This window comes from Hippocampus comes, unplaced genomic scaffold (genome assembly GCF_001891065.2).
Source record: "Hippocampus comes isolate QL1 unplaced genomic scaffold, H_comes_QL1_v1.1 scaffold9, whole genome shotgun sequence".
NCBI classification, from domain to species: Eukaryota; Metazoa; Chordata; class Actinopteri; order Syngnathiformes; family Syngnathidae; genus Hippocampus; species Hippocampus comes.
In genome coordinates, this window is record NW_017805275.1 from 2,387,224 (window position 1) to 2,401,024 (window position 13,801).

Genomic DNA, 13,801 nt, shown 5'->3' on the forward strand with positions numbered 1-13,801 from the left:
TGTGACCTGAGCCTCAACATACTTCGCCATCCATCTAATCATCCAATCATCCCTTTTCTATATCTCTTGTCCTCATTAGGGTTGCGGGTGAGCTGGTGCCTATCCCAGCTGACTTTGGACAAGAGGTGGGGCACACACCAAGGACTGGTAGTCAGTTGCAGCGCATATATACAAGTACAATTCATAAATCAAAACATTACATTACGTTCAATTCCAAAGTGAAACTCATGGACTTATTAAAGACAGAGAAAAATATTTTTCGAAAGGCCAATTCTTACCTAATTTCCAAAATTTTTTGATGGACCCTTGTTGCTGCCTACCCTATATGACTATCTCCTATATTACTCTCCAAACAATATCGATAAATATTAAGTCTTCAAAAGTATCCTACCTGTGCGACTCTGGGTCTTCACGATGGAGATGATTGTGGAGCTTCCGCAGCTTCATCTCTGCCGGTTCAGAGGCACTGTGAACAGGCCTAAAAAACTTCTCCATTACCTGTCTCTTCCCTGGTGGTAAGCTATTGATGTCGCCTTGGTTAAGTTGACTGTCCAGAGGGCACTGATGGTGATAAGTGTTTCCACTGCGCTGAAGCTCCAGTTTCTCACAAGTAACTGTCACCTCCTTTCGACAGCAACTTGTTTATAAGTGGCAAATCTTTTCTTCACACCAGATGGTATAGTCTTGAGCGTTCCAACACTAATGCTCTAGCTCTTTCGGTGTTTCAGTATAAAGGCCCAATTTGTTGGATTGCATGTCTACCTACTGTGGATAGGTTTGTTTCCATCATCTGGCTGCAGAGGAATGGTATAACAGCTTTTGAGCACACATCGTGGGATCCCTTCACACATGGTGGATTGATTTGACATCGTGCCTGATGTAACTGGAAGCTCATTGGATTGGCTAAAAGAGGGCACTCAATCAAAGAGGTGATCGAAGTTGGACTTTTGGAAAAATGATCGCAACCAGAGTTCAATAAGCAGATTGACGTAGCTTGTTTTTACCAGCATGTTTAGTATTATGGACGCCAAAGTTACATTTCTTTTCGGTCTTGAAATTATCGTTCAAAACTGCCCCAGTAATGTCAAGGTTCCATGCCGAACTACATAATCACACGGAGGAAGGAATGGCCTTGGGCTGTAACCCATGGCAGGACATATTTGGTAGTCCTCAGATGTAATTCATTCCAGAATTTGAGGACAATTCAGGCACCAACATTTTTTAATAATCAACCATTTATGATGTACCGTACATACAGTGTACAATGTTTTGAGGAAAAAGAGATAATAAACCATGATATAATTTGATTTGTCCAAACATCACTAGTATGCTTTTTGATAGATATTTTATTCATCCTATCATATATTTTGTTATTTGGCACAGCTGCTCAGGCACCTGAAAAACATGTAATGGCACTGTACTTCAAAAATATCCCAACTAAAATAATGCTGTTAAATAAAGATTTTTTTTTTTTTTTGCAAAATAATTATATGTGCCTGTAAATACAGTAACAGTGCTGCAAGTAACAGAGTGGCAAATCAATGCTCATGTTGCTCAAATGAGTTCTATCTTAAGAATATATGCTAGCTTTGTAAGATACTATGGCATCAGGTAAAAACTTAGCTATATAATTTTTAAAAAACGTATAAATCTATTTTTCTGATAATATCTGTTCATATCATATAGTATCAGTTTTGTGTGTATGTGACACATGCCATTACTGCGAAAAGCATTTTCAAATTTAAAGTAAAAAAAAAAAAGAGAGGACTTTGGTTTGTACATGGTCATAGCAATTAGTTCGATTACGTCATTTATACTGAGTCACGCAGTTGACATTTTTCGCTGCCTCTAAATATCTTAGACATAACCCAAACACCTCACCAGGGGTCCATGAGGCATCCAAACAGATGCCTGAGCCACTTCATTTGGCTCCTCTTGATGCAGAGGAGCAGCGACTGTACTCTGAGCCCCTCTCAAATGACCGAGATTGTCACCCTTGACCCCAACACCCACAAGTGCCCCCTGGTCCTGAAAGTTTTTGAGATGTTTTTACATGAACTGCCCATTTGAGCTCTCCCAAGAGTGGCTCTACGATACTGACGTCAGAAATTTTGGATGGCCACACCAGAACCTGCAATTTTTTTCCTGCTGTAGCCAATGACTTTGTGCTTTGCATCATTGTCATGTTGGAAAGTCCAAGTGTTCCCTATGCGCAGCTTCCATACACATAAATTCAAATTCTCCTCCAATAGTTTCTGATGCTGCGATCATCTCACCATCAATTTTGATATTCCCTGTGATGTTGTAGCCCACAGCCCCACCTTCATGTTTCACAGAAGGTAGGATGTACTTTTTGCCTTGTTGACTCCTCTCCAAAAATGGTGTTTAAGGTTGTCACCATAAAGTTGGATTTTGGTCTTGACACTCCAAGTGACTTTGCTCCAGAGCGTTCGAGGCTTGTCTAGGTGCCGTTTGAGATACTGGAAGCAGGCTGTGTGTCTAAAGATGCTTTTGAGTTTTTCCTTTATATCCCAAATAATCTTTATGACAGTTGTGGCTGAAATCTTTGTTGGTCAACCTGACCGTGGCTTTGTAACAGCAGAGCCACTCATTTTCCACTTATTGATCAAAATTTGAACACTACTATTTGACATTCTCTAGTGTTTCAATATCTTTTTACATCCTTTTCTGGATTTCTCAAGTTCATCAAGCCTTTTTCATTGTCATGTCTGTCTTGATTGTTTTCCAGCTCCGGCTGGAGTGAAGGGCGTTTCCCTCCAGCAGCTTCACCTGTGCCTCACTCCCCCATCAAGCTTGGCTGGGTATTTAAGGACTCCGACTTCCGGGCTTCATTGTGGGATTACTGACCTTGGTTTCTGTTTCGGTTCAAGTGTTAGTTTCAATTTCTAGACATCACGATACAATTAATAGTCAGTCTCTTTTGTTTGTCCATAGATGCTTGTTTAGTAAGTATTTTTGCTATTGCTCTTGTTTTCATTTTATTGGATTTTTGACATTTCATTTTGCATATTCTCTGTGTTCCATTGTACCTTGCCTTTGCAAGAGCTTTTGGTTTCATGCATTGTTTATTCCTGGCTCCTTGTGACCAGCGACTTCAGTTTATACTTTGTTGGTGCGATTTTTCTTTAATAAACATTTTTGTAAACGCACTTTGTCTGAGCTAGCATACATATTAGGAATTCTAAAACATTATTTGGTTCAGTGTGAACCTGACACTCACGGGGCCTTTGAGTTATTTTGCTTTCCCCATGACTCAGTACCCAGCAGTCAGTGGAGCCCTGGATGAAATTAAACTGACTAGTTATGTGTAGGCACTCATTACAAACAAATTACCTCTTACAACCATTGAAACGTGTGGGCATGTTATCAGGTTAAACATTTATGGGTATTTATTTTGATTTTGGCCATTTGGGTGGTTTCAGTGTCATTTACACACATGCATGTTTCTGTATGTTGTGCATGGATTATTTGAAATTTCATGACGGCAGAAAAGGACCCAGAATCTCAAATTATTTTGTAATTTAGCAATGAGGACAGTATGACCAAAATGGATTAATGTAATAATTGTACAATTGTGTTTTTAAGATTGCACTGCCAACTAGTTGTCTCCTTCATAAATACATTGCATTACATTAGCAAGTAACTCTGAGTAAGACCTTTGTTGTGCTCAGTTGTCACGTGAATGTGTGGATTGACTGCAACCTGTTTGACAGCCAACTCATCAATTCAGTTGTTGTGGTCAGACTGAAATTCAGGATGTTTAATCCTGGGCCGTAATGTAAATGAGAATTTTGCCTGACTACACTATCCCGAATTTGTCTGGGATGGTGTAGTCAGTCTTATAACACGTGTGGGTGTGTAAATTAGGGGGATGGGCTACTGAGAAAACGTGTGCACGACAGACGTGACTGGAGTCATGAAGTCACGCTGCTCCCCCTGTTGGTCAACAGAGGGAACTCCCTTGCCATGGTTTCCACATTGGATCATTTATTTTTGTGCTTCTCTATCAAGAGTCAAGACCGGTAAACACCACGCGTTCCAGATTTTCTGGACACAACCCCCTGTGTTTGCGTGTGTGGAAATGTATTACTTTAATACTTAAGATAAACTGTGAACGGGGTTAACGTACGAATACATATCAGAAGCTTTGTGACAAGACTTTATCAAAGAAAAGCTCATAAAGAGAATGAAATGAAGAAGTCAACGTAGATCGACGTATTAAGTACATATATTGGTTGGTTTAACATTTGTCACGGAGTTCACGGCGGTTTTTTTCTGGACACGAGCAGCTGAATATGGCACCGTTGCTCCCATCCCCTTCCCACTGCGCTGGTAATTTTCCACTCTGAAGTTCCAGTGCATTCTGATGTTTCTAGAAATATGTCGTTTATTCCAGTGTATAATCCAAATAAGAATAGGACATCAATCCCCATATTTGCCATAACAATACTTACAACTACTGTTGCGAATATATCCGGGGACTACAATTAAATGTGTATATAATACCGTGCGGCAAAAGTGCTTTTGAGGCCGTCGTGTTATACGTCGAAAAGCATACGATTTATCCAGCTTGTCTTTGTCACATTAACATTTTGTGAGCTGTTTTTTGTATATACTGTATATTTCAACAGCGAAGGCGTATCAGTCTGACTGCAGTAAACGAGAAGTAGATCCGGCCACATTCTAGTTTCATCCAGTTTTGGAGCCCAGAAACTTCAGTAATTAATCCGCGCGACCGTTGACCATGACGTCAGCTGTTTTGTTTCAAAATGTGTATGAAAGGCCTGGAACCACTAGCTTTACAAAATATATGGATAATACAAAATAACATTTAATTGTTGTATTGTAAACATTGACGTACCATTCGAAACACGCACGAGCCCCTTAATTTAACAACCCCACCCGTCGCACTTTATGCACATAACCTGCGTTTACAATTCTGTTTATGTACTGATGCATTTACCTGTTGATCCGACATCTCCAATGTTTTTTTTAATCTAAATAGCAATTATTGACCGTTTTGTTGTTGCTGCAGAGAGGGACTAGTTTTCGTGTCGAATGAATACATAGTCCTACCCGTGACCGAACCACTCAAAGCGTATAAAGCAACGCCATTTCCTTTCTGCGTCACATTGCTTCGAAGCGACGCCTGCTTAGTCGTTCATATCTCAGGTGAAAACAGGTTTAGTTTTTTTTTGTAATCAGTACAAATGTTTGAGTCTTATTGCCTTTCTGAAAAGATGCGGAATTTGGCTTTGAATTGCGTGCATTGTCATGTAGAACCTGTGTCTGTTAAAGCGGGGAAAGAACGGTAGATTTTTGTCTCCTGTACTATTATTAGGTATTACGACAAACTAAACGTCAGCCTAAAGAAATAATTTTCTAAATACCTACTTTCGCTATTTTTGACTCTTCCGAGTAACAATGACCTACTTCTTGTTTTACGGTCGAAATGTTGGCGAACCATACTTTTGATCACCGTGTTACTAACAAAACGGTGCGTATGCATTTTTTTTTCTTGTTTACGGTTAATCCGTTTATTTTAAATGGTTTGAGGACGCATTAGCGTTCGCTTTTTGTAATCTTCTTTGAACAAAATGGCCGCCGTGACGTAAGGCCTCTGACGGTTTCAGATTGGTTTTTGAACTCTGGACGTTTTCTCCTCTTCCGTTGACTGACGTCACAAACGACGAATGTGGGCGCAGATTTTTTTGTCGCTTCCCCGCAAAATTGCAATATTGATCAGCGGCAAGAATAGCTGGTACAATTGAGAATATAACGTATGGTCGCTAGGTGGTCTTTTTGTCACGCCAGCCTTCTTTAGCCAATGTTATTTAATCGATATCCAATCGTACAATGGCACATTAGCCGGTAGTAAAACGGTAATAGGTGCTTCCAAGTTATTACCCATTTTAAAGGCAAATATCAATACGGGATAGTCATCCTACCAATGAGGAAAAACTGTGGGCAAGCTCATTTGCAACCTGCTTGTAGCTACCGTAAATTTCCACAGAGCGTATTTTTTCAATTTTTTTTTTTTTTTTGCGACTCATTGCATCAGAAATTAAGTTGCTTGGATCAAGCACACTCGTTTTTATAACGTCAGTATTTTTTATATTAGTAGAAACCAAGTTGTTGCTTGCATCAAGCGCAATAGTTAAATTATCTTTTTTTTTTGTTTTTTTTTTTAACTTTTTATTTTTCATTGCCCTATTGGCTGTGGACTGAGTTTATTGGGAGGAATGGACGTAGTTGTTGAGAGGAAGAATGGACTTAGTCTTTAGAAGATCAAGGGATCAGCAACGAGTGCCGGCGCGGTGATGATGAAGCGGGAGCGTGGTGGGACCAGTGGGCAAACCAGGCAGGACAGGACCAGAGCGTGTCTTGGGACCAGAGGGCGAACCAGGGAGGACAGGACCAGAGTGCTGAAGGCGACCAGAGGGCCCCAAAAGAGCAGGCAGCAGCGGTCACCAGATGGCGCCAGAGGCAGGGTAGTGTCGGCAAAGAGGTTCATCGTTGAAGCGGTTCTGCCAATCCAGAGCGAGCCAGCCAAGAGAGTTGGGCAGGGCGCAGGTGTCTTCGTGCTTCAGAGTTAATCACAAAGGCTTTGGTTTGTATGACGGTAGAGGTATCTGGAACAGACCCTGTTCATTAAATTTGACACCTTTTGTAGGACCACTGTCTCGCATAGATCTCTCTTCCCTTTTTCAGGCTATCTAAAAAGTCTTTCGTACCTTGATCACCATTCCTGTTGTGTGCTGATTTGCGTGGTGCTGTCCACTGGGACGAATGCCTTGGTAGTGTGGTGGCGAGAACAACTCCTTATCGGAATTCTCTACCTCCCTCTGCGAGCACAAGTAGTTCCCCAGCCGGCGGGGGAGAGCCAGTCCTTTGTTCACTAGTCCTACTTGAGAAGTTTGTCTACATTTGGGTTTCTTCTACACATTTGGGTTTTGTGAGGGGGGGGGGGTCGTGTTAACCAGTCTCTTCCTAGACTTCACAGCTTTCAAGGTACCCTTCGCAATGGCTTGAATAAGAATCAACTCGGTGTGCCAAGCGAACGCCATTCAAGTGGACAATTTTCCTCGCAGGATAACGGCCCCTAAAGTAGTCAGCTGGTGTAGCCAGAGCACATTTGGAGTGTGGTAAAAGTCTCTCTACTAAGTCATTGCAATTCTGTAAAGGCATGCTGCTGTGGGTTGGGGGATGGGGCTATGTCTTTGTTACTTTTGCAGATCAGTTTTACCAGCCCTTCAGTAAGCTACATCCAAGCCTACCTCTCCACATCTATGCATAAGGGGGAAAGCCTTCGTGTTCACAGCTGCGGTATTTAATTCCTATTTTGGGGGGGGGGGGGGAGAAAAATCTTAATCATAACGTAGCATGTTGTAACACTTGTAGTTTGCACTGCTCTGTATTTTGGGGTTTGGTCCTGTCGGGGAGAGGCTTTTTCCTTTGCATTTTTCAGTGTGCCGTGTCCTGTGTGCTTTTCCAATACCTGAGACCACCTGGAAGTCTCCTAACTCATTGTATGTACACGTTCCTTGCGCTTCGAGCATCACGTAAGGTCATTAAATGTATTCATTATTTTTAACGTTCATTGTCTGGTAAAATTGCTCCATTGCAATTCCTTTGCAATTAGTTACCATCCTTTGTATTGATAATACAATGAGTGAACTATTTGTAAAGGATTTTTCTACCTGCGTAATAAATGCATAGCTTGTTGTGATTGACTACAGTTTTGGTATGCATTTGTTCTTTGGGGGGGGGGGGGCTTTTGGGGGAGCTCTTCTTGTGCTTTTCAGGTATTTAAGCTTGGAGCTTTGTAGAGCGTGGATGTGACCAGGGCTTGAATGCTCCCTTTCAAAGTGGAAATTGAAGGCAGATAAGTGGAATCCATCAAATATTGATGTTGGAAAGCAGCTAGATATCTAAAACCCACTGATGGGTTCTATGTTGAATGGGCTCAGCTGCCCTCATCTCAAAAAAGCAACTTGCTATACATACCTTGAATACATAGCATTGCTTTGTCTTGTGCAGAGAAACACATTTGATGGGCTGTGATTGTCATATCTGCAGTAAAGCATTCGCGTAAGGATAACAATAGTCAGTTCTATGATTTTTTTGGGGGGTTTTGTGAGGGTTGTAGGGGTTGTTTTGTCCATCTCTTTCTACACAGAAGTCTACAAAGGAGGAAATGTGTACGCCCTATGACATGAGAATCTCGCTGCCCAATCAACCGTCAATATTGTCAGGTTTTCATTGCCTTGCAAATCAGTCCTCAGCTACATGCCCTTGCGCAACTGTGCCAGTGGCAGATATATGTATGTCTTTATGTATGTCCACAATCACGCAACTGTGTGAAGTTAGACAATTTTGTAGCTGAGGAAAGCTGTGCATTGTGCAGCTTAAACTAGAAATGCAACGCAAATGTGTTGCGGTTAATTAGTACAGGTCATGGTTGTTGGTATCCCTGCACTTGTTTTACAGAGCTCAGTTTGGTGCAGGAATGATGTCATCTAACCAGGAGACTAGTAAGACTTGTTAAAACAGTCGTAGACAATAAGATATCTTGGAACTGGCTTTATGTTAACCTCAAATCAATAAATGCTTTACTAGAGAATTCCTCTTTGGCCAATGGGCGCCCTTGCTTTGCATCTTAAACCTTAAGATGAGTAGAAATTTTTTGAGTTCTCTGTGCTGGGTGTTGTGTAGATCACTCTGTTTCAGATTGTTTTCGTCTGTCCACTCCGACCTCGACCGCCTCTGAATGCAAAGCCATCTGTGGAAGCCGTCCACGATTGTGTAGTCCCTGAATGACGTATCGACCCTTTGTGCGCTTGAGCTTAAAGCAAGACGTTCTTCGCAGAAGCCCTGCTCTTTTCTCTCTCCGTGTGTGTGTGTGCCTCTTTCCATTTGGTTTCCCAGGTCAAATTTCCAAACAAATTTTCTAAATGGCGCCTGGGACGGGCTAACCTGTGATGGAACGGAGAATCCAGTCACTTAGATCAACAGCTGCAAGTTTGTTTCCCCCCCTAACGCACATCACTTGTCGTGGGTTCGAAGTTAAGTAATTTCAGTTCCCTTAATCTTCATACCATGGCTTTAAAGTGTAACTATTTTTGCTGCATGTACATCAGCTCTGCATAACATGTTTGTACTTTGTGCGTAACAATGATTAGTTGCAATGCAAGCTTTTTCTGGGGCGGGGGCGCAACAGTCTTGTCTTTTCAGAATATTTTTTCCAGCATATATCACTTCCGACTCGCAACTTAAACCACGACACCCAATTCGTTGGATGCCTTGATTCTGCCTGCCTTGTTTAATTTCTTGGAAGAATTGTGCTTCACTGAGGAAGAATAGCTGGTGATTAATGCGGTTTCGTCTTGGCGGTAAATGACAACCACATTTATCTTGTATAACCGTTGGCATATTTTGGGACATGTGGGAGGGGAGGGGGTGGGGAGCCTCAAATTGTCCTCTTTTTTTTTTACCCCTTACTACAGCTTTGACCCTGAGCGGCCTGTCCGGTATCGTTCATGATGAAAATGGATTTCAGTCCCACCTAAGATGCTGGTATCATGTTTAATGAAAGGATACTGTCGAAAGAGCAACCATACATTGTGTGGGAAATGCCGGGGTCCAGGGGCAACCAGTTGTCTTCTAGTTTCAGCCTCGTGTCCAGACTTAACCCATGCGGTGATGAGATCACATAGCAGCCAGGTCGTCATGGGTTTTCTTTTCCTGGAGGAACAAGCTTCTGGCTTTGTTCCTCCAGGTTTTGCTTTTGCCCGCAATACAGTAACAACAAAAAGCAAAAGACTCCGGTGGTGGCACTCCTGACTTTGTCAGGACGGGGTTCAATTCCCTGCGGTGTCTTGCTTTTATCGGTGTACTGTGGGTAAATTTCAAAAATCTGTATTTGGTGTTGCCTAATGCCGTGAAGGAGTTAAGACAATGTTATGTACCTTGTTTGTCAGGATGTTTGTGTGCAAGTAAATACTGTAGTGGATTTGGATAATGTACCGCAATGATTTAACATATTGGTTACACTCGCGTTTGCAGAAAGCTGATATGGACAAAACAGGTGCTCTCAATGTTTAATATTTTGTAATACATTTCTCACTGCATGTATAAAAGATCTACAGTACTATCCTAACCCATCAACAAAGGATTTGAAAGAAGCACATACTGTAATTTTCCAATACAATGGACTATCCTGCATAAAAATTACCATTCAAAAACTAACATGAAGTGCAAGAATAAATTTTCTGCATGTTTTTCCTACTCTCCCCTCAAGTAGCACCACTCAAAATTTTGAGGTTCCAATGTCATGTGTATCAGTCCAAATCTGCAAACAAAGGCTGACTTGTGTAAGTCTAAAGACCCTAGTCTTAGTGCAGCCTAAACCACGTGTGAAACTTCAAGGCCCAGGGGCCAGATCTGGTCCGCCATGTCATTTTATGTGGCCCGAGAAAGCAGATTGTGTGTCAACTTCCATGATTCTTGCTAAAATCTACCGAAGTTTTAAATTGTCCTGTGTAAAAATAGGTTGAGATTTTGCATAATTGTGTCACTGTTTACAATAATTGAACAAAATATTGACTGATTTCAAAACTAGTAATCCAACAATTTGTAGTAATTTACAAGTATTATCATGATGAGATGATAAAACATTTATTTGGTGTCACCGTCATGATGCTCTCTGTCATAATGTCAAGAGTTTGACACCCCTGAGCTAAAACATCCCTGCCACCCAGTTGTAAATGGTTAAATTATAACTTAATACAGTTTGACACCCATGGATTTGCGTATTCTAAAGATTTTTTTTGAGAGGTTTGTAAAATGTTTTACTTTTTTCCCCAAAAAATAATCAAGGCTGGTGTGTTTAGGGCTGATGCAGTGCTATTTATTTTCCTCTTTTCTGCCCCAACAATTTAGTGATATATATTCATTCATTTTCTGATCCGCTTATCCTTAAAAGGGTCGCGGGGGTGCTGGAGCCTATCCCAGCCATCTTGGGCATAGGTGGGGGACACCCTGAACTGGTAGCCAGCCAATTGCTCCAGTTTTGGAGTGTTCACTCAGCCTGCCATGCATGTTTTTGGAATATGGGAGGAAACCGAAGTACCCGGAGAAAATCCACGCAGGCCCGGGGAGAGCATGCATACTCCACACAGGGAGCCCGGAACTGGAATTGAACCCGGTACCCCTCTGCACTGTGAGGTCGATGTGCTAACCACCGGGCCACCCGTGAGTGTGCGTGTGTGAGAGAGATTTTGCTTTAAGGTGAAATTTATGGAATTTTATGTCATGAAAGTAGGATATTTAAATAAAGGATGCAATGGTGATTTCCTCATCTCAAAAACAGTTCATTGAAAAAAAAAGTTAACGGGCGCGCCATGAAAAAAATGTCTACATCTTTTAACTCATGTGCCCTTAAGCATTAATTACAGCTTGACTATGTCTCATGTTGTTCAGACTTGTCTGCTGATGCATGGCATCCTACTCGTCTTGAAGGGCAGCCGGTCAGGTCATTGAGGTCTTGGTGTGCGGAGTTTCAAACCTCTACACAACGACACAGCTGATCCCATAGGTTTTCAATCTGATGTCGGTCGAGAAAAAGTGCAGGCCATTCCATTTGAGGTACCCCCGTCTCCCAACAGCTGTTCCCAGATGATGCAACCTCGATGAGCTGGAGCATTGTCGTCCATGAAGATGAAATTGGGCCCATGTTATTCATGTAGGGGCACAATCACAAGCTTAATAATGTTATTCAGATAGTATGGGCTTGTCACTGTACCATTCACAAAGTGTAGGGCAGTTCTATACTGAGTGGACACACCTGCCGACACCGGAACACCGCCACCACCAAAAGGTCGTCTGGTGACAACAGTGGCTGATGCATAGCGCTCTCCATGATGTCTCCAACATGATTGGCGGCCATCATTTCTGCTCAACGTGAATCGACTTTCATCAGAGATCAGAACAAAGGCCCACTGGTCCCTCCTCCAGTGAAAATGCTCCCTGGTGCATGCAAGACAATGACTCCTATGCCTGGTGGCCTGGTTAGGTACCCTTACAGGTTGCTTAGCAGGCAGACAACACTGATGTACCGGTAAATGGTTCGAAGTGACACTTTCACCTCCCTTAAATGCCTGTTGTGAATTTTGCCGTGACGCACCTTGTTACTTTTTGCACAGCATCTTGTGCAAAAAGTAATGAAACATTTACATTTCATCTGAAAGCCAAATATCCCTTTTTGTGAGAAATGGATGTATAAAGTATGGCAGGGGGCAAATACTTCTTGCCCCGATTGCTGTGTTCTTTGCATATTGATCACACACAAAGATTTAATATCACAGAGACAACCCAGGGAAATACAAAATGCAGTTTCTAAATGCCAATTTAATTCATTTTAAAGAACACAGAAATCAGGAAGTTCATTTGAATTTTTAACCTGCCATGCATGATGTTGGAATGTGGGAGGAAACTGGAGTATCTGGAGAAAACCCACACAGGCGCGGGGAGAACATGCAAACTCCACTCACGAAGGCCGGAGCTGAAATCGCCCCATCCTATCTATCGATCAATCGTTAGATCGATCAAACAACGAACTACATCTAATCTATCGATAGTAAGAATGTGTATGTGTGTGTGTGTGTGTGTATGTATGTATTATGTGTGTGTATATTATATACACATATATATGTATATATACATACATATATGTATATATATATATGTATGTATATATATATGTGTGTGTATATACACATATATATGTATATATAGTATATATATATGTGTGTATATATAATATATATTGGTGGTCCAGTGGGGGACCCTCAGGGCCAGCAAGGCCTTCTCTGCTGGCCTAAACATTCTTAACATAAATTTATTTTATTTTCATCAATATGTTAACAAAATTATTCTCTGTATTCTTTACATCATATTATTTCCACTTAGTCGAGTGGCTTTCCATGTTATTTAAAATAACATGGAAAGCCACTCGATAAAGTGGAAATAATATGATGTAAAGAATACAGAGAATAATTTTGTTAACATATTATTTCAGCTAGCTTGTGTTGCCAGGTAAATTAAACTTGCGGTGGGGCCTTCAGATTAAACAGAGCAGGCCCCTGTGCGCTGTAAATGAACGGGCACAGTCAGGTTTCAATAGCCAGTATCCTGTATCCTGACTTGTTCTCGTCTGCGTACTAGGGCTAGCTAGAAGGCCTTACGTCGAGATTGGCTGCGCGCGTTCGGTGATTGGATTAGCGCCTTTTCTGTTTCCTGAGAATTGTATCCTGACTTGTTCAATAAAGATTAAAAAAAAAAAAAAAAGATTGGATTAGCGTCTGCTAGAGCTATCACTCGCATTTTAACTCAAAATGGCCGAAGGAGAAGACGTTGATCTGGTTGCAGAACTACTTTCCACACAATTTGCAAGACGGGCCTTCCACGAAAAGCTGGATATTGTGCAATGAGGTCGCCCAACTCCTGCTAGTTAGCCTGTCCCAGCAAGGAAAAGGGTTTGTCCGTCATTTTCAGACGAGCAATTATGAACGGTACCTGTGGCTCACAGCCTCTGAGAAACGCTGCAAATTATACTGCTGGGAATGCCTCTTGCTTGTAACTGACTGGTGCGTTTAAAAATGTTTGGGGACACTCGCGTAGATCTGCAGCTCGGTAAACAGGCACGCGGGGAGACGGCGCTCCACAACGAAAAAGTAAAAAAAAGAATAGGGAAATTAAAATTATACCAGAAACACGACCG